Here is a 22387-nt window from a genome sequence, read left to right on the forward strand (position 1 = left end):
CCATCCTTGTATTGCATTAGCATAACAGTACGATCAGAATGTCTATCACAAGCAAAAGCTTCAAAAGCTTAATCAAGATGCACCATACATTGATTACCCAAAAGAAACCTCTGGGGACGTACAACTGTTGAAATTCCCCCCCCCCCCCCCCCCCCCCCCCCGCAGTATCACCATGTATTCCGCTTAGGTTCAGTCAGCAACTTAGAAGAGATTCAGCTCATCATTATTCATATAAGGACTGTACCTCTCTAATTAAGACTAATATTCTCACATGCAACTTACCTTTCTGCAATTCAGCCCTATACTTAATTTTCCACAGACATTGTAAACTTCAAGTATTATCCATGCTTCTTAAAGTACCTCTTCAATAGGTATTATATCACACAGTTTCAGGGCTAGCTGATAAAGTTTGTGTTCACACAACAGTAATAATTTCAATACAATATTTTAACACCTGCATCATAATTATAATATTTCTACACATACCTCATCACGATTTTGATAATACTCAATGGATTTTATCTCTTTGATTTATACACCACAGAACACTTCTCTCATCTCTCTCTCTGTCTATCTATCTGTCTACCTACCTATCTATCTATCCCTATCTACGTATCTATCTTAAATGTGTATTTTAATGCGAGAACAACATTATAATAAATTGTAAATGAACTCAAACAAATACAGTTTTCCTCAATACCTGACATTCCCAGTTGCTGACTCCCTTGCAAACTCCAGTAGCTGCCATCCCCTAGCAGCTAACTATCGCTACACTGTTGGAACAAGTCTTGATAAATCTCAATTTGCTGAATGTTCACTTTTACTTGCTGGAACAGTACACAAAACCAAGAAAAGGATAAGTAACCACAATGACACTCCCAAAGCGGCTTATCAAGGGAGAAAGCTAGTAAACAGCATGAATATGAAACTCAATAATAACAATTCCATGATTCTGAAAGCTCACCAAAGCAATTCTGTAGTAATTATCGACAAAAATGAATACATCACAAAAACACTGATTTATTTTCTGAAAACAACGTAACAGAGTTTAAACTAGACCCAGCGTAAGATTCCAAAACAAAATCTGAACAAATGGTTAATATATGCAATTTTCTCTCCACAGAAGAAGAAGAAGACACATGCATTTTAATAAATCCCACAGCCCCAAGTCTGAGAGCTCAACCTAGGACCCATAAACCCCACGTTCCGTTGAGGCCTATTGCTAATTCTAAAATTGTATCTGCCTCCAAAGTCTCCCACTTTCTGCACGAAATTCTGAAGCAGTACTATACTTTTCATAAGTGGTACTCCATTACAAACACAAATAAACTAGCAACTGAAATTGAAGATATAAATATTCTTGCAGTTACCAGGTTTGCGTCCTTTGTTGTAACTAATCTATTTAGAAATGTACCAATAGAAGGAACAAATACATAATCTTTACAAACATAATAAATTACAAAAAAATTGTCATTTGCAGAAGTATCACAAGTCAATGACATGTTGCAGCAGTGTGCCAGCAAAGAGAGAGTCTTGGGATGGGCAGTAGTATACTATTTTTTCTGGCAGATTTGATTCTCAATCATCTTAATAGTATGTTGTTTAACGAAAACAATATATTCAAAAGTAAAATAAGATATTACTGGAGATGTGTTAACGATAACTTTCTGATATTTTATGGAATAAAAAGTGAGATTCAATAACTTATAGCATTATTAAATTCATTCAATAAAAACATAAAATTCGCAATAGAACATGTGGACAACAAAAGTATAAATTTCTTGCATCTTAAAATCACCAACCTCCAACAAAAACGTAAGTTCATCATACAGGAAAAAGACGTACACAGACATAACACTGGACAACTCATCATGCCATCCCACCACACAGAAACGTGCTGCTTTTAGGTCCATGCTGCACAGAGTACACTGTCTTGCTTTAGAAGTAAACAGTCTTAGGAATGAGATAGATAAAATAAAGAGCATTGCCATAAACTATGGCTACACAGCCAAAACAGTTGACAATCTAGGCAGACAAATACACAAACGTATGACAACAATGGCCACACTGTGAAAGAAGAGAAAATACTTGCCAGTATTCCATACTTGGGTTGGTATCACAAAAAATCGTTAACCTTTTCAAAAAAACAAATGTAAGAGTTCCATTCTCAACCAATAATAACTTAGGAAACTTGCTCATCGATAACACAAAATTAAATACACAAACATACAACAGTGAAGTGTAAGAAGTATCATACCCCAGTTGTCCTGTCTACTATGTAGTGAGAACTGGCAGAAACTTCAAAATCCAGTTTCAAGAACACATAAATGCTTTCAGGCTCAACCACTTAGAAAAACCGGTTATTGCACAGCATATGTTGGAAACAAAACGTGCCATAAACAGTCTAAAAAACCATTTGGTAATACTACATAATGAAGCCAATGATAAGACCTTAACTCTGTTATAACAATCTCCACAAATTCAAAACACCAGAACTTGTGTTAAACGAAGAAACAGATTTGGCAGGCCATAGTTGTTTCTTCGGTTTTAAAGACATCTGCTACAGTCATTCTCTTTATCTGTCTATTGTTTAATAATTATGTCTCTGGCACTACGAATAAATTCATCTCAGACCACACGATGTACAAAAATATCTGTGAAACGTTTACAAATATGCGTATGCGATTGTGCCTGTTGAGTGAAATGATATGTATGAACAAGATGGAGAAAAGAATGTACGATGGTGCTAAAAAAAAAATAAAAGCGCTTTTCTTGGTTTATGTGATGAATTTACACTGTTCGTTTTTTCTACTATTTCGCACATATTTTTTTGCGTTTCACTTATGAAATTGTGAAACCAAACATTAAAACTTTTTATGACAGAAATATGCATTTCAACTCATGCAACAGAAAAAAGTAGAGCATGTATTAAGACGAATTACACCTTTAGATGGGCCCATAGGAACCGAAAAGCATCGTGTATTTAATAAAACCGAAAAAGTTGTGACTGAAGGTGTTTTTCAATTCATACTTTCAGTCTACTGACTAGAGTCATGTCTGAATGTGCATATTATGGATAAAATGAAAAAGACAAAAATTGCTAATTAGTCAACATCATGAGTAGAATTGCTGACGCTTCTGTCTGTGCATGTGTCTCACACCACTTCTGTCATTAAATAATGAAATACCTTGTAAATCCTCGGTAATAACCTCTGAATAACAGTGGGAAATAATTTACATACAGCTTCAATCCAATTCAGTTAAGGTTTGGAAAGGAAATTGTTTGTACCCTTTCAAAGGAACCATCCCAGCATTTATGTCAACTGATTTAGGGAAATCTGAATCAGACGCGGGTTCAAATTGCCGCCCTACCAAATGCGGGGCCAGTGTGCCAACTACCGACCCCGTCACTCAATTTACATTCGTAAATACTGCAAAATAAAAGGTTGACGTAATTTCTTATATATCTGAACGCGTTGAAAAATTTCAACATTTCAGATACGTCTGAGCACAGCAAAGATGGCTGCTCTGGGACTTAATTTTGTTTTCATTTTATTGCCCACTAAAATACTACGCTGTGATTGGATGTTTCGTTTTAATTCTACACTGACATCGACTAGAGATGGGAAGCAGTGGGGGGAAGGAGGGAGGTGGAGGGGAAGGAGGTGTCATGTGATGTGATGATGACGACATCATAAATTGGAAGAGCATGGACTGGCATATGATACATAGCTGAGGTTTGGCTGCTACAACATTGGATTTTGGATTTCCCATCTGGACCAGTGATCAAAGTGCTAAGACATCAGAGCTTCTAAGCAAAGGCATCTTTGTCTAGAAATCCGTGATGGTCTTTGGTAGAGCGACCATGTTTGTAGGTTTCAGGTTGGGAGACTCGACCAATTCTTTTTCAACAAAAATGTTTACAAGTTATGCATACGGATGCATAGAACAACAACAAAGAATGAAATGAAAATTTTCGTTAACACAATTAATTAATTAAGTCCCCAGCAACTATAAAACGTAGGAAAAAACAAACACAAGTGTAGCTGTTCTGTGTGTGGAAGTGTGATTCAACGTACACATCTGGCACTGTTCTTCTTCAATAAGACAAGAAATTTTAAATGCCATTTATACTGAAGCAATTTAAAAAAAATAGAAATACTATAATTGCGTAAGGAAACCAGAATACACTCTAATACAAGAACACAAGCCAGATGCTGTGTTGACTGAACCTGTAATGACGCATTATTTAAGACACTGAAATAATAAAAAAAAAGGAAAAATTTTTTTTACCTTCATATATATTGACGAAAAGCACTCTGATCATTACAATATCTCCATTAGAACAACATCAGCTGTCTATCCCATCAAATAACTGCATAAAACATGGAACAAGCACTCTCCACTACGACTTCTCGACAAGAACTTTTCACTACGACATCTCAGCAAGCACTGACTACTACGAGTTCTCGACAAGCACTTTTCGCTACGACATCTCAGCAAGCACTGACTACTACGAGTTCTCGACAAGCACTTTTCGCTACGACATCTGAGCAACCACTGCCTACTACGAGTCCTCGACAAGCACTGCCAGTGGAGGCGGCGGAATAATACTCTTTGGCGCAATCTCTGGCGCTGTTGCTCAGTGTAGCCACCTTTCAGCAGTTGTTCTAATTATTGACTGCCTGACATTCCAACATATGCCATCCGTAACAGTCAACCACATACTTCGTAAACGCTGTGAATTCGCTTAGTCTGCACTGTCTCGTTTTGATCTTAGGCGGGTAAAGTTTTATTTATGACTAACTCTCTTTTTGCTAACACTATGGTCTCTGACTTACACGCGATTAGTCCGGTACTGTGAAAAGTGATTTAAAATTCTTGCAAATGACTCATCTTGAGAATGGCTGAAGGTTGTAAGTCAAAATACTGGAATAATAATTACTAATATGCCTAATGTTCGCCCGGAAGATGATGGATTATTCGACCCGCCGAGGAAGCTTCAAGAAACAAAGGGCAAAAGTGCTTGGAAACTTTTAACTGAATATTTAGTAAGTTGTAATTTTCTATATCGGCGGTAGGTTCCCACGCAGGTGAACGCCCTTAATTGTCCAGTGAAAATAATTGCGTAAAATTTCTGCGTAGGTACACGTGTCATAAGCAAGAGTATGTAGAAATGTATTCCATAAGGAGTGGTGTCTACTTATGTCTCCACTCTTCTTTCACCCGTAGCAACAAAGAAAGAATTTGAAATGCTCTGTGTTAAAAAAGTTCCGAAATGCCAGTAGCCCACACTCCGTTTCCAATTAAATGTCAAATTCTCTGCCGCCAGATTATGGGAAATTGCGAAGAACGAAATTAACTCTGAGGAAACCCGAAAAGGCTCAAATGCCTTTCGCTCCAGATACATCCATTATTCATTCCGGTTTGAATAATCTCAGAGCTCTCTTTTTATTACGTTCAACTGAATGCTCTCGTATCGGCTATCCCAGGGAAGCCATATTTTTCACGTGTGACATTCAGCCCTTGTCAGTAATCCCTTCAAAACCAGGCCAAAGGAGAGGGACATGAATCAGCACTGGAGATCAGTGACCCGCCCACGCTCTGTCAAAGTGCGAGATTTTTCATTTCCGAGCGAACAATTCGACGCGAATATTCTTTAATTCTTTATTATCCTCTTCAAATCCACTATGAGTGGCAAGAACGTACCGCAGATACCTTTGATAACGTCAGAATATTTTACTGTCTAAGTTACAGAACAGAAATTACGAAACGTCACAATAACTGAGGTTTCTTGACAGTTCGTTATATTCAATTCAGTTATTACTGAATGGCATACTCGCTTAGTACCATTGGCAATGTATTGGATGAATCGCTGGAAAATTGTGACGGAAATAAATTAAATTTCACGAACCAAATGTTACATGAATGTGACCATGTTATTTTTGATAGCAGAGCTTTTCAGACCTATTTTGTAAGCCTTGGCCATTTTACTTTTATGGGGCTGTACAAAAGTATGATCACAATCATTACAGGCTATTCATTATGAAATACAGACGTTCCCAGTAGGGTAGGTAAGATCTCGTTCTGAAAGATATTATATATCAATTCTTGGATCGGAAACCTTAATAAGATATTTTCCTCTTTTGCTATAAATGCTTCAGAGTCACAACCGTTACATATATAATGTTCTTTTATTCTACGACCAACAACGTGACAAAATGCGGCCAACCCATATTTATTTATATAACATGTTCTTGTAACAACAACGACTCTGTACTATTGTACATATAAGTTATTGTTTTCATCTGATTTTACTATAAACTTGTGTAATTGATGTTCTGATCTCATTTATTTTTGTTTGTAAATAAGTTTCAATGTGAATATTAATATTTGTGTCAAATGGCAAGTAATATTGTAATAGAATTGAAATGTAATAAATGTTGAAACTGTTGTAAGATGTCTAAAATTGTAACTGTGCTTCTGATCCATACATAGGCAATGTGTTAGGATATGTAGAATGCAAAACGTCGGGTGAATACCCGGCCTGTCAGGGAGCGGTAAAAGGTGGATGGCAGGCGAGCGCGGGAAAATGTGCACGGGCACTGCACGGCACAACGTGCTCAGTAGTAGTAGTTGGTGTTTGGCACTGGTTTGAGCAACACATACTGGAGCGAGGAGGCTCTCCTGGAAGACATAGCTTCACTGAGCCTCGCGTATGCCGTTCCAACGCCCACACAGCATGGTAAAATTCCACAGGCACTAAATGGAAAAGTATTTCGACGCTAAGAAGAATTAAAGTGCCGATACGTCAAGTGCCATAGCTGTGGTTGTATGTGTGCTCTGTGCCTCGTCATCTAGCCGCCCGCCAACCGCCGCATCGATACTAGAAGCTTGAAACTTTTAGTACTGTATTCGTATGGATCAGAGAGTGAACTGTGTTTGTTTGGTGCAATAATAACCTAAACTTTACCAGAACTTTTCCAGCATTTAATTATCCTCACAACTAATCTGGACAGAGTCCTTTCCAAACGTTGTGCAATTAGAGTGTCCCAAAATGAGAATTAAAAATTGTGTTAGTAATAATTACTTGCAGAACTAGCTATATTAGAATGGTGTTTAAAGAAATGTTTTGTTAATGAACCAGTAAATGAATAGTGAATGTCTAACGAAGTCGAAAGATAACTTTAGTATTATTATTTCGAGACAGATTTAAAGGCATTTAAATGAGCAGTAAATAAGATGAAAAGAGTAATAACTTATACACTGGAATTCTTGAATGAATAAAAAACTCAGTAATCATTTTTTTAAATACAGCAATCATAACAGTTTCAGCCCCCCCCCCCTCCCCATCATTCATTTGAATTCTAAAATGTTCTAAATTGGTTTGCCCAGCAAAAGTTAAAGTCTATATAAAAGTCAAAATTTATCAGTGTTTTATCTTTATCAAAATTGACATTTTGTGTGTGGCATAAAAGTACATTTTCTAGGGTAACCTATGCCCGATTTTTATCAGATTAATAGTATAAAGTTTTGTAGTAAACAATGTAGTGTAGTATTATGTATTCACGATTTTCCATATCAGTACTGAACGTGAAACTATCAGTTCAATAGATTTTCTGGTTCTAAAATTCTACTACGGTATGCAGTGTTGCAACTTGTTGTCTTGCATGAATATATACCAACTTGTATAGGGAAGAAACTCAGTTAATGCCTAATTAGGCTGGCGACCGTATTATTGTCACATTGGTAGCATCTTCTGGTTTGCTTTTGATCCATCCTGACGTGTGATTGCATTTCGAACTTACTTGATGGGTAATTGTTATTACAGAGTGGATGTAAGTCTGATTTGCCACCATTCAGGTACACGTGGTCGATATCTATGCGAAAGGTGAACCCCGCTCACTTACCATAGCACGGGCTTTAACGAGTACTGTGTCAGGGATTACGTTCTGATTAGGTCCATAAGGCCTTCGGACTGGGTATTCACACATAGAGCACCTTCCTCACATCATAGTTACCTAAGACTAACCATTTTAATACGACAGATACTATTAAAATGATGAGAGTGTGTACAATGGCAACGTGTGTAATTGATATTTGTAATCTTTGTCGTGCCTCTACTCTCTAAATACAGTTTCTTTCCTCAATTTCTACAAAGTGGCATGTGCAATCTACGTATAATCTTTAACATTAAGACTTTGGTATAAATTGGAATGTGAACATGGATCATTTAGTCGTAAGAGCGTAAGATGGATCGAATAAATTTACTGCGATCACATTTCATAACTATTTCATTCATAGTATTTTGGTTCTTATGGTGGACAATCATGACTAGTTTGGAGGATGACGAATATCATCTCGCTCGCTTCTATATCATGTTCCGTGAATGACATAGTAAGTGACCCTTTCAGGTTGTACAGTAGCACGTGTAAGTACAAAGGAAATGCTGAGAAGTTACAGAAACGAAGAGCTGAAATGGCATTACATATATTTACAATGAAAAATACAGCGAAAAATCCATTTATAGAAGATGCTGAAAGCGATCCCCAGCAACGTCTACACACAGACGTGCACGCCTAAGCATATTCAGATACATCCGACGTAAAGCTCGAATATCGATGGTAGAAACTTCACGGCTGATGTAGTCTTTCAGTTACTGTGTTGTTTGTGGATCTGTTTCGTAGACCTTGCTCTTGAAGTACCCTATAGGAAAAAAATCACGTGTTGTTAAATCCGGCGAACGTGGTGGCCATAAATGTTTGCTAACAATTCGTTTCTCAACTAAGACATCGCAGACTTGTTCCAGGGATAGCACAAATGTGGCCTCATCTTGCTGGAAAAGCAGTAGTGTCTTTCATATTCAATGAGTTGAGCACAAAACGTATCAATAATTTCCATAAATGCAACCGTGTTGAAAGTAGTGTAAAAAAATATCGGTTCAATGATGCCTGTTCCTGTTACACCATACCAAACGCCTATTTCTTCATTATGAAGTGGTTGCTGACACAATGTTACGGTTCTCCGATGCCCAATGCCTTATGTTCTGTGAGTTCATATTACTGGAAATATGAAATCACGCTTCATCACTCACATTGTGATGGAAAGGGTCTAGCAAACCTCCGCTGGTGGTACTCAAAGGTCACGAGCAGTAATGTAAACGTTTCTGACTGCCATTCTCCCGTAATTGCTGCACAATCGTCACAAGTATGACTTCAATTTTAGACTTTTCAATATTCGCTGACAGCTCTTCCTCCTTAAATGCGCCTGTTTGGCCAATTTACGAGAGGACTTATTTGGGCCCCGAATAATTTCTCAGCGAATGTCTGCAAAAAGTTCTGGTATGGGAACTGAAGGAATTCTGTATCGTTTTGCACTTTCCAAAATCCATAGATGCACCAATTTTTATAAAAATTCTGTGTTGCTCTGTTTGCTGATAGTCTTCTGTCTAGATACTTGAGCATAAAAATGTTTCTGGTTTCCTTAGTCGGTACTGTTTCAGGTATACTTGCACAATTTCAATTCTTTCTTCTATCGAGAAAGTCATTTTACAGACGGTGAAGAGAAACGTCTAATTCCTCTGTTGAAACAAAGTGAAATGTGGTCAAAAGTATGCTAATAATAATTTATTGCCTGATACTGTCCATTGTTGTAGCTGTTCATTTCGATGTCTAAAGGGGAGGCGCGCTATTTTTAACTGCAGAACCCTGCATAATGTCTCAAGATGTTTCATGTAAGTATGAAACAGTTTTTAAATTTGACGACTCTGTGGTACAGCACAAACTATTTAATAATAATGCTACTCTTCGTGTATTGTTAGTAGAAAGTAGTAGATGTATATAATAGATGTATACTATGTATGCTAAATGCGATTAGAATTAATTACCACAAACATCTTCATGGAAGTAAGGTTTCTCGAAAGGGCCACAGGCACTGACATCAGCTCTATGTCGATGTCCTACAGCTTCATATAAGTGCCAGGCCTGAAGGTATGAATAATGTCATCGTTGCGGCGAATTATGACATGCCTTCACTGTTCTGATGTGCACCACTTTGTGTCTCATCAGACTTTAATTAGTCTTGAAGTCTGTGAATAATTGCTGAATATCCTTTTGACGGCCTCCAGATATCGTAACAGAAAGAGTGAAAAACTTCAGTGTAACGCTGAATGAGCTCATCAGCTAGGGAGAAACTACTGACGCCAGTTGCCTCTATGCCCTCCTTCCCCAGAAGTTCCATATTGAATTTCCTCACGATATTAAATATAAAATAGTTTAGTCACTTATACGATGAACTTCACTACTGCGATGTAATCCAATCTGTACGACTAGTAATGGAAATCCAAGACGACTGGAGCTAATTATGAAGTCACGTAAAACGCCCTGCATCCTGCGCATCAGTATCTGGTTGCATGTAAGTGAAAACCTGGAATTCTACCATTGGGTGATCTTAACAGCGTTCCAATAAAAGTTTCTGTCAAGCAGTGGAGAAAATTTTCACCAGTTCTCCCACTTACTCTCCTATCTCTTTTCGTTTCTCAATCACGCATTTTATCCGCACTTTCTCCAGTACTACCATTCTACTATGTTATCTTTCTCTCCATCTCCCACCTCCTCTTCCAACGTCAGTTCCTGCTACGGCACGCAGGATATATAAGATGATCCAGAAAGGAGTTATTAATGTTTGAATTCGAACAAAAATAGCAAAAACTATGAATTCTTATGGCACGTAGATGGTCACATAACTGATGATTTTTTACTGTCGCAGCCGGCCGTGGTGGCCGATCGGTTCTATGCGCTTCAGTCTGGAACCGCGCGACCGCTACGGCCGCAGGTTCGAATCTTGCCTCGGGCATGGATGTGTGTGATGCCCTTAGGTTAGTTAGGTTTAAGTAGTTCTAAGTTCTAGGGGACTGATGACCTCAGCTGTTCAGTCCCATAGTGCTCAGATCCATTTGAACCATTTTTTTTTTTTACTGTCGCAGATGTTGAAAATATCTTCCACTGGCATGTGTACTGTGTTTGTAGCGTTACGGTACACATGACAAACATTTGCTGTGGTTGCCAGTGGAAAGGATACACATGAAGACACAATCGGCGGTCTCATGTCATCCAGGGTAGGTATCTTTGAGAAGTAGATGTTGTCCTTCTGAGTTTTCCACAGAAAAAGTGAAATGGCATTAGATCGGGATATTTGGGTGAAAACTCGTCACTTCCTTGTCGGCCTGTACATATCTAAACATATCTCTCATTCAAGAATTTCCACACGCCGCAATAGAAGTGTGACGGTGAAAAGTCTTGTTGATAAAAACATTATTCATATCGGTACTGTTGGTGAAAAGCAGGCAAAATACGTTCCTCCGACTTGGGAGTATTCAGTCTTCTGATTGGTTTGATGCGGCCTGACATGAATTCCTCTCCCGTGCCAACCTTTTCAACTCGGAATAGTCATTCTTCCATAAAATGGGGATTACCTATTTCTCAGTACTCACTTATATGGCGATTGACGGTTCCATTCAGTTTAAACGTAGCCTCATCAGACCAAAGATGGGCATCAGTTAACTGTCAATTATCTTAAATCCAATCACAAAATTCGAGACGCCTTTCCGGATCGTCCTTATTCAGCGCGTGAAGCAGTCTGGAATGTATGGTTTCCCCATTGCTTGGTTTAAAATGCGATGAATATTTGATCTAATTACACACGATTCACACGCAATTGCCTTACAGACTTCTTAGGGAAACATGAAGCTCGTACCTCTGCGTTCACTCCTCTTTCGTCCGCTACCGATTTCCTTAAGGCACTCGTCCCTTTTCTTCAGACCACGCGCTGTCCCTTGCCATTCAAATTTATCTCGTAATATTCTTACTGGTACACGTGACAGTGACACAGTGTCAAACCCTACAAGCCATCGCCTGTGCACTTGTTTCACCTTTTCACATTTCCAATAACACTCCAAAACCCATTTTCTTTGCTCCAAGGACAAGCTTCCAGCCATCTTGTTTTTCGCGTATAGTTACTGGCAACTGAAAATAAACTAAAGAAAGAAAGTAAATGGCTTTAGGCACTAGTCACGAGAGGACCACACAATCACAATTGAAAAAAAAATTGTTCAAATGGCTCTGAGCACTATGGGACTTAACTTCTGAGGTCATCAGTCCCCTAGAACTTAGAACTACTTAAGCCTAACTTACCTAAGGACATCACACACACATATGCCGGAGGCAGGATTCGAAGCTGCGACCGTAGCGGTCGCGCAGTTCCAGACTGTAGCGCCTAGAACCGCTCGGGCACCCAGGCCGGCAGTAACAATTGAATCAGGTTATTACTAATACGTCCTTAGTTATTAAAGTTCAAACACTGTAAACCCTTTTTGGGACACTCCGCATGTACCTGTCAGTAATTTATGTTTATTACAATTCTACGTTACGTCAAAAAGTATGAATTACTCTTTTTATGGTGTCTACTGTTATTGTTTACACTATTTACATTACAGCTATTTCAAACTGGCGGATTCTGTGTCAGATTCAAGACCACCTATAACTTGTGAATCATAATGAAACTAATGCTTCTTATTTGTAAATAAAATTATGTTTGTCCCAGCCCATGTTTGTGGGTGTGAGATGTTATAATATTCTCGTCCAATACTGCTATACCATAACCTCTAAGCTGGAGGCACTTTGTAAAATGGAACTATTCTGCTAAAGTAATTGTGGTATAAAGCAACAGAGCAGTGTTACCCGCTGAGAGGAATTCTGTTATGTTGACCGTGTTGTACCTAATGGAGGAAGTGAAAGTCAGAATTATGTAAATATTGAAACAGTAACAAATAATATTTTACCTAGCTACACTGTTTAAAGAACAAAGAAAACGGTCGCCAGCCTAATTAGGCAAGATAATGATTAACATTCTTGTTTAAGAAAATAGGTATGAGTAACTTCAGTGGACAAACACAACCTATACTTTGCCACACGCGAGTGCAATGAACTCTGACACCTGAATACAGTGTGTTCAGGTTAAGGTTGGAGTTGACAGATCAGAACTAACTACTGGCATAAATATAACAGATAACAATACACACTATTACTTTCATGGCTTATTCAAACTGAATGGTCTTTATAACATTGCTATTAATATTCACTGTAGAATCATAAATTGGACGTAGGTTCAGTATTACTTTTCACACATTTTCCTAGCAGACATAAAATTGTAAATGTAGTTCACTGCAAAATTATGAACTGATCACAGGTTAAGTCTCCCTCAACTAAATATTATTCTATTTAGAATGAAAGTTAATTGGAATTCAGTAACAGTTTACTTCTCAGTGTCTTTTGAATAAAGAAAGTGTTGTTTTCATAAATTGTGGTCTTTCTAGTAATTGTTATTTATCATGAGCATAAAGGATAAGCTGTGGATCCTATTACACTACCAATACACTTTCAATACCCAAAAGAAACCAGTGCTTAGCAAGCATGAGTGTATAACTTTCCACAGCTGCAGTTTTCCTCTTACTACAGTGAGACACAAAATTAACATATTCGTAAAATACCGACTTACCTTCTGCGAGTTACAACAGGCAGCAATGTGATCATTTACTAAGCAAAACTTCATAAGCCTCAGTTTTAAGAACTTTTATTTTTGAAGTTGGAAACAACATATTAATAAGCAGTTTTAATAGGAAAATTATTTTCAGCAAGCATCATTCACTTTAACTCACTCTCTTGCCACATTAACTTTAACTTTCTTTTTACAATGTTCAAGAGGCATTAATTAGCAAAACACCAGGCTTTAACGTTCTTTTAGTAAGGTCACTCGGTAATCACTTTAGTTCATATGGAGAGGAACCTGACAGGTGTTATGATAAGAAAAAAAAATCAAGATAGGTACATAAATTCGGTTATAAATTACCGTATATTTGAGCACACTAACACATCCAATAAGCTGATCCTTCACTGTAGATTATTATAGTTTTCCGTGACAGTGATTGCGCAATGTGGTGGCGATTGCATGTTAGTAGGTGGATTTGCAGGTATAGTTGCTGGGCTCTGTCATTTCTTGGTGGCGATGATAATTCCAGAATAATTCCAGCTCTTCATCCATCCATCTAAGGCATTGGAAATCGTCAAGAAAAGCCTCTCTCGGAACGGGCACAATATACAACTTTTACATGGGCAGTTCACAGTTTGGTAGCTCGTCCCCGACTGACTCTTGTTCCACCTTTTCTACCTAGGCCAACCACAACTTGCCCGCGCTACTGAGTTCCGTTCCCGAGGGGAACCACACTACCTTTTCGATACAGAATAACTAAGAAAGAAGGTCAGCAATTTACATAACAGCAAACAATCATTTCAAACAAAACATATCATTTGCACATATAGGTAGTTATAAACAAAATTATTCAAATAAATTTATTTAATTTTAAAGATAACCAAAGAGATTATATGAGGAAGACAAAAGATTATTTGCTCATATTGTGCATATTACAGAGATTACACTTCATCACAGTATCGAATTAATCGTACACTAATTACAGAAGTTCAACGATGTAACATTAAATAAAACATAAGGCAAAATAAATCAGTAGAGTATTAGAGCTATGATGTTACAATGTGATTGATTAACAACAGAGGCCACTCGCAGAATAAATACGATTCATACGTGCAATTAAGTTTCGCTGCAACAGTGACCACATAAAATGGAGAATATCGGGACAAAACTGTCCATTTGGTAGGAGTCAAAATTAATGTATGTAGAAAAAATGGTTATAGCACACGCTGTGAACGAACATAAATCACGGGTCAAAGTGGGATCCCTATAGGGAGATGCGTGGTGAGACATTCCAGAAAGCGATGTACTGTTAAATCGAGCAAGTAAGGCAGCTTAGGCCTCAAAGATGGTGATAATGAAAGATTAACACCACTACATTGACCAAATTTGTAAGTCTGTATTATACTATGGAGTTGATTGCTTGTATGTCACAATTTATTCATATTTATGTCAATACAATTGATGGTATCGAGCCATCACGTACTCTGCAAGTGCACGTCCTATCTCCGACACATTTCGATTCTAACAAAACTAATGGGGCTCATTCATCTGAGAATATTGTCTGAGTGTATATGAAAGAAGTAAGTCTTTCAGGAATTAATACTAGCTGGAATTTCATACCGGGTTGAAAGAAATAATTAGGCATCGTTCTTTAACATCAGACCAATAATGATGCAGGTGGACACTGAATATGTTGTGACTCTTTTAAGCTAGTGCTGGGCCTCGAACTCGGAATTTCTGCTGCTCGCAATTAGTCAGCCCTTAGAATATCTCAGCATACCTCCAACCCTGACTGAAACTATCAACACTGCTGTTGTTCTCAGCTCGTGGTTTAGTGGTTGACATTTTTCTTGTTCAGATTGAAATAAAAGTTGTTGCTGTCGCTGCGCCTTGATCTCGGCGCCCCGGTTTCAATTCCCTACCAAGTCAAAGATTCTGAACGAGAAAACGGACGTTGTAAACTTCGAAAAACGAATGCAAAATCGTTTGAAATATTCTAGACGCAAAATGTGTAGCCGAACAACACCGACCGAGAAGCAGTTAGGAAAGTTAGCGATACACAAATATCCATGGTGCTGTCAGGAAACGCAGGTTAAGGGTCAAAGCACGCATGAAAATAATGAAACCAAACATATAAAACAAGTAGTCCATTTTTTTGACACCAAGCACAAAGCCAAAACGGATAGGATGAAATGGGTTGACGAGATCAAAAGTGATCTGAAATTGGTAGGAATTAGTGAACAAAATGTTCAAACCATGAAATCCTTTGAACAAAAATTCATGAACGTCAAGATGAACAAAAGGTAAGACCAGGAACAACATGGTCCAAAAATAGAAAAAGATCCCACAGGAGGAAAAAGAAAGAAATAGGGACGAGAAGAAAGGCAAATGCCCAGCTTTGCACTGCACTAAAGGGTTTGTCCAGAAATAATAATAACGACCGATTTTTTATTCTAAGCAATTACCATTACAAAATCTAATTAGATACTCGTACTTCCGAAATCAGATGTTACAGATTAACGAACGTTATAAAAATTTCATGCAGAATTTTTATTTTATCAACTCTGCATTAGATTTTATTTCATACTTTTAGCTCTTCTATCCTCACACAAGGCAGAAGAAGATGGCATACAACTTATGAAGTCCAGTCGATAAAGAGCTGTTAGAGAAGAAACACAAAGCTGGATTAAGGAAGGGTGGAGAAAGTCCTTTTATTTATTTATGTTATTTACACTTAAAGATCCATAGGGCCAAATTGAGGAGCATATCTCCAATGTCATGGAGCGTGTCAGTACATGAAATTACAACATAAAAGTAATAACTGATAAAAATAAAATGTTCACGGATGCTAAAAGGTAAGTCCATAAGTTTATATAACACAGTCAACAATACAACAAGAATCAGCTTAATTGTTCAAGGAACTGCTCGAAAGAATAGAGGGAGTGAGTGACCCATGAGGAAACTCTTCAGCTTCGATTTTTAAAGCGCGTGGATTACTGCTAAGATATTTTAATTCGAGTGGTAGCTCATTCAAAATGGATGTAGCAATATACTGCACACCTTTCTGCACAAGATTTAAGGGAGTCGCATCAAAGTGCAGGTTTGGCTTCTGCCGAGTATTAACTGAGTGAAAGCTGCTTTCCTTGGGTATAAGCGAGAAATGACAGTAAGGAATATATTGTAAGAGGTATGCGCTGCCTGCAATAGGCAAGGCACAGGAGAGTCTCTGACCAGAGAGCACTATGTTGTTAGTTGTCGCTTGTCGGTAGTCTGCGGTAGTCTGCAGTAGTCTGCGCGTGTCTTCGCTTGTCTGCAGTCTGCTCTGGTCGGGATTCTGGAGGTTGAGTATTATTGTATACGGTAAAGAAGCAGCCTTGCGCATATCTAGTAATGTATGTGAACAGTCATCCAAATTTCTTAAAAAATACCCTAATAATAATTTTTATAATATAAAGTAATTTTTTTAAAAAATCAGTCATTTCAATTTAAAGAATTTATCCAATGCATGATCATTCCTTTCACGAATCACAAATGTATAGGCCAGCATTGCACGGAGTTGTGCCGAATTTTTTTTATGTAAGAGCAGATGTATTCGCTGTTTTTATTGAGGTAAGAATTTTTGCTTTTTTATTCAGAATACAGGGCCGTGGCGCACCGCTGCTGTCGTCCTAAAATGTACCAGGTTACTGAATTTGTTTATTTTGGGTTTTAGGAATTTTTCTGTTTCCAACTTAACATTAAATGAGAAAAGAATTTTGTGGGTACATCAAATGTGAATGCATTTCTGCACGGAGATATTAAATGGGAACCAATTTTGTTCAGAGGTTACATTAAATTAGAATCACATTCAATATTCATATTTTTAAAATTCGTGTGTAGAATCATATTCATTTATTCATATTTAAAATCATTTTATTATTTTGTGGGGAGGTTACAATATATATTGAGAGGCCAATGCGAAAAACCCAGACTCATGAAGAGGGGTCGACAAGAGATTCGTGAACTTAACAACACTTATTGCCTGAACCGTCCGTTTCTGAGACAAAAATATCCTTTTAGAATGGGAATAGTTACCCCAAAATATAATACCATACAACATAAGTGAATGAAAATAAGTAAAGTAGACTAATGTTCATGTCGAAGATCACTTACTTTGGATACTGTTCGAATAGTAAAAATGGCAGCATTAAGTCTTTGAAGAAGATCCTGAACGTGGACTTTCCATGACAGTCAGTAGACTATCTGAAAACTACCAATTTTAACTGTTCACTTTCACTAATCATTTGTCCATTCTGTGAAATTAAAAAAGTAAGGTTTTGTTGAAATGCGTGTTAGAAACTGTAAAAACTGAGTCTTACTGTGATTTAGCGTTAGTTTATTATCTACAAGCCATTAACTTAGATTATGAACTGTGCTATCTAAAACCGAACCAATGTTGCATGCAACATCCTTTGCTACAATTTTAGAGTTACTTTTAGTACTGGAGGACATACCATTAATGTAAATAATGAACAGGAGTGGTTCCAACACTGCTCCCTGGGGCACCCACCCCCACCCCTCCCTTGACAGTGCCCCACTCAGACCCCATATTACAGCCGTTCTCAACACTGTGAACAATGACCTTTTGTTGTGTTGTCTGTTGCTAAAGTAAGAGGTGAACCAGTTGTGAGATACTCCCTGTATTCCATAATGGTCAACCTCTGGAGCAATATTTTATGATCAACACAATCAAACACCTTTGTTAAATCCAAAAATATTCCTATCATAGGAAACCTTTTCTTTTTAACCCATCCAGTACTTCACAGAGAAAAGAGAATACAGCATTCTCAGTTGTTAAACGACTTCTAAAGCCGAACTGCACATTTGATAGCAAATCGTGTGATATAAATGATCAATGATTCTTACATACACAGCCTTTTCCATAACTATAGCAGACACTGGTGGGATAGCAGTAGGTCTAAAATTATCTACATTATCTATTTCTCCCTTTCTACAGGCGGGTTTACTACTGAGTACTTTAATTTTTCAGGATACTGACCATTCCTAAAGGAAAAATTTACAGTACTTTAATATTCTGGTGGGGACTCCGTCATAACAATGAGAGTTCTTAGTATTCAGTGATTTAATAATTGACACAATCTCCCCCTTATCTTTATCACAGGGAAGTATTTCAGACATCAATCTCAGAAAGGTATTAGCCAAGAAAGTTATATGAATCCCTGTGGATACTAAATTTTTATTAAATTCACCAGCAATGCTCAGAAAATGATTTCTAAATATTGTACATATATCTGATTTATCAGTAACAGAAATATTTGTACTGTGAACTGACTTTATTTCATAGACCTTGTGCTGCTGACCAGACACTTCCTTCACAACTGACCGACAAAACGATTTTTAAGTTTATCATGTGAATTAGGTCTTCTTTTTGCGTAGCACGTACTCTTTGCCTTCCCAATAATATTTTTAAGCACCTTACAGTACTGTTTGTAATGGGCTAATGTAGCTTGATTGTGACTACTTCTAACATTTTGATATAATTCCCACTTTGTTCTACATGAAATGGTTGCCCACTATTCAGCCACACGGGCTCCTTACTACTGCTAGTACACCGTTTAGAACATTCTAATGGAAAGCAACTCTGAAAGAGCATGAGGAATGTGTTAATGATACCATTATATTTATCATCTATCCTTGATGTGTGAGTGTTCATTGGAGGCATAAGGAATGGCCTTGGTTTGTGTGATATGACTTTTGCTATTTTCTATGTACATAAATGACCTGGCAGACAAGGTGGGCAACAACCTGCGGTTGTTGACTGATGATGCTATGGTGTACGGTATGGTGTCGCAGATAATTCGTTGTAGGTTGAGACAAGACGACCTAGACAGAATTTCTAGTTGGTGCGATGAATGGCAGCTGGCTCTTAATGTAGAAAAATGTAAGTTAATGCGGATAAGTAGGAAAAACAAACCTGTAATTTTGGGATACAGAATTAGCAGTTTTGTGCTTGGCGCAGTCACAGGTCTATGTAAGCGACTTCCACCACTTGCCACCAGATGCAATGGAGTCATATATGTACCTTTAATATGCTCGGTCTCAATACTCAGACAGTATTTATTTTATGATATATTGGATGAAAAAGGTGCACTAAAATGTTATAGGCGGTTCTATTACTAGTAGTCGTATAACTGGGTAAAGTTTGGACACATATAGTTCTCTCAGAACTATACCGATTTTGCTTATAAAATTAATAGAAATCGGCTGTATCTATTCTCATTGAATCTTGACTGTTCTTATTATTTTTGGCATGATTGCGTGTTTAAAAATAGGTGTTAACCGTAAAACCAAAGATATATCGTTCTTCATGTCCTGTAAATATAGACACCATTTGAATTATAGTTCATTGTGGAACCTCAAAATGATAGTGCTTTTTCCGACATGTGTGACATATGTGATGATCAAATCACTTCCAAATCTACATATACATACATACTCCGCAATCCACCATACGGTGCGTGGTGGAGGGTACCTCGTACCACAACTAGCATCTTCTCTCCCTATTCCAATCCCAAACAGAACGAGGGAAAAATGACTGCCTATATGCCTCTGTACGGGCCCTAATTTCTCGTATCTTATCTTTGTGGTCTTTCTGCGAAATATAAGTTGGCGGCAGTAAAATTGTACTTCAGTCAGTCTCAAATGCTGGTTCTCTAAATTTCCTCAGTAGCGATTCACGAAAAGAACGCCTCCTTTCCTCTAGAGACTCCCACCCGAGTTCCTGAAGCATTTCCGTAGCACTCGCGTGACGATCAAACCTACCAGTAACAAATCTAGCATCCCGCCTCTGAATTGCTTGTATGTCCTCGCTCAATCCGACCTGACAGGAATCCCAAATGCTCGAGCAGTACTCGAGAATAGGTCGTATTAATGTTTTATAAGCGGTTCCATTTACAGATGAACCACATCTTCCCGAAATTCTACTAATGAACCGAAGAAGACTATCCGCCTCCCCCACAACTGCCATTACATGCTTGTCCCACTTCATATCGCTCTGAAATGGTACGCCCAAATATTTAATCGACGTGACTGTGTCATGCGCTACACTACTAATGGAGTATTCAAACTTTACGGGATTCTTTTTCCTATTCATCTGCATTAATTTACATTAATCTATATTTAGAGTTAGCTGCCATTCTTTACACCAATCACAAATCCTGTCCAAGTCATCTTGTATCCTCCTATATTCACCAAACGACGACACCTTCCCGTACACCACAGCATCAAACTATAATCTAAGAATCTACTACTATAATGATTGTCTGCTGTGTGACAGAAACTTTACAGACAGATCAGTAGATGGTAGTTATGGAGGTAAAATGTCAAATGTAAGCAGATGGGTGGTATTTGCTTTCCATGTATCGGAAGAGAGAGACATTGTAAAATCATACAGGAATTTCTGTCACAAGAGAGGCTCTCACGATATGTTTCATAGACACCAGTATGAAGTGGCATCGGATTGGTAAAATTTGACCTGCCATAGTGTACCAAACAGCAACATTACCAAACAGCAACACGCTCTTGAATTATAGCTTCTTGTTGTAGAATGTAAAATGATTGTCTTCTTTCCGACATGTGAGCAAATGGCATGGAAGGCTCTGTCCTGTAATGTTATTTCACTAGTTTGAAATATCTGAAATACGTACATGGATGACCTGTTCTTCTCAATCTCGCATTAGAGAAGGTAATGCGAGGGATGTCATCTAATGAACTCACAGGAGACCAGACCGAGGGTGTGAAAATGAAGTACCTCGGATATGGCGATGATATATCGCAACTATCTGTGTCGAAAGAAGAATTGGGGGAAATGGCTGTCATTCTGGGAACAATAGCGAGAAAATTTGGACTTCAAATCAATCGTGACAAGACGGAATACATGGTTCTACACCATACACATAATGAAACTGAAGAACAACTTCCACCCTTACAGACATCTGAATGATCTTATCGCCAAGTCAGGGAGTTCAAATATCTGGGCGCAATATTCAGAGATGAACCATCCAGTAAAATGGAAAATCAGGCAAGACCACATTCAGCTAATGGCTTTTACCACAGCCTTAATGCTCTTCTCAAAAACCAAAGTTTGTCAAGACATTTCAAAATAAACATCTACAAAACACTCCTACAGCAGCCAGTAGTACTATACGGATGTGCCACCTGGAGTACAATCAAGCAAGATCTGAACAGACTGTTGAAATTTGAAAGGAAAGTCCTTCGCAAAATTTTAGGACCAGTTTACAATAATGAGAGTCAAAAATGCAGGATTCTCACAATAGAGAGTTGTATGATATTTACAAAGTGCCGAACATTATGGCTATAATGAAGACACGACATCTCCAGTAGGCAGGGCATGTTGCTCGAATTCAGGACAACCGATGGCCGAAAACTGTACTCAACACCAAGCCAACCGGCAGAAGGGCCAAGAAAGGCCTAGAATTCGATGGAGTGACTGCGTATCCAAAGGCCTCCAGAGAGTGGGACTGCTGGAAGGATGGCAGAGAGGAGCCAAAGTCAGGCTGAAGTTGAGGCACTTTCTCAAAGCAGCACGCGGTTCATTGGGCCTGATTGCGTAAAGTAAGTAAGTAGTACGACAGTTTATTTACAGACACTGATCTGAACATGAGAGATGATCTCAGGTTCTGTAATTTGTCCATCAGGCTGAAAGAAATTGCTTAACACAGATGCACTTTTTTCAGAATATAAATTCTCCCTTTTTCTTTACTCCAACGATAGTTTCGGAAAAACGAAGACATTTTGCAGTGATTGGTGGTTATGCAGCTAA

This window comes from Schistocerca piceifrons, chromosome 5, assembly GCF_021461385.2.
Source record: "Schistocerca piceifrons isolate TAMUIC-IGC-003096 chromosome 5, iqSchPice1.1, whole genome shotgun sequence".
NCBI lineage: Eukaryota > Metazoa > Arthropoda > Insecta > Orthoptera > Acrididae > Schistocerca > Schistocerca piceifrons.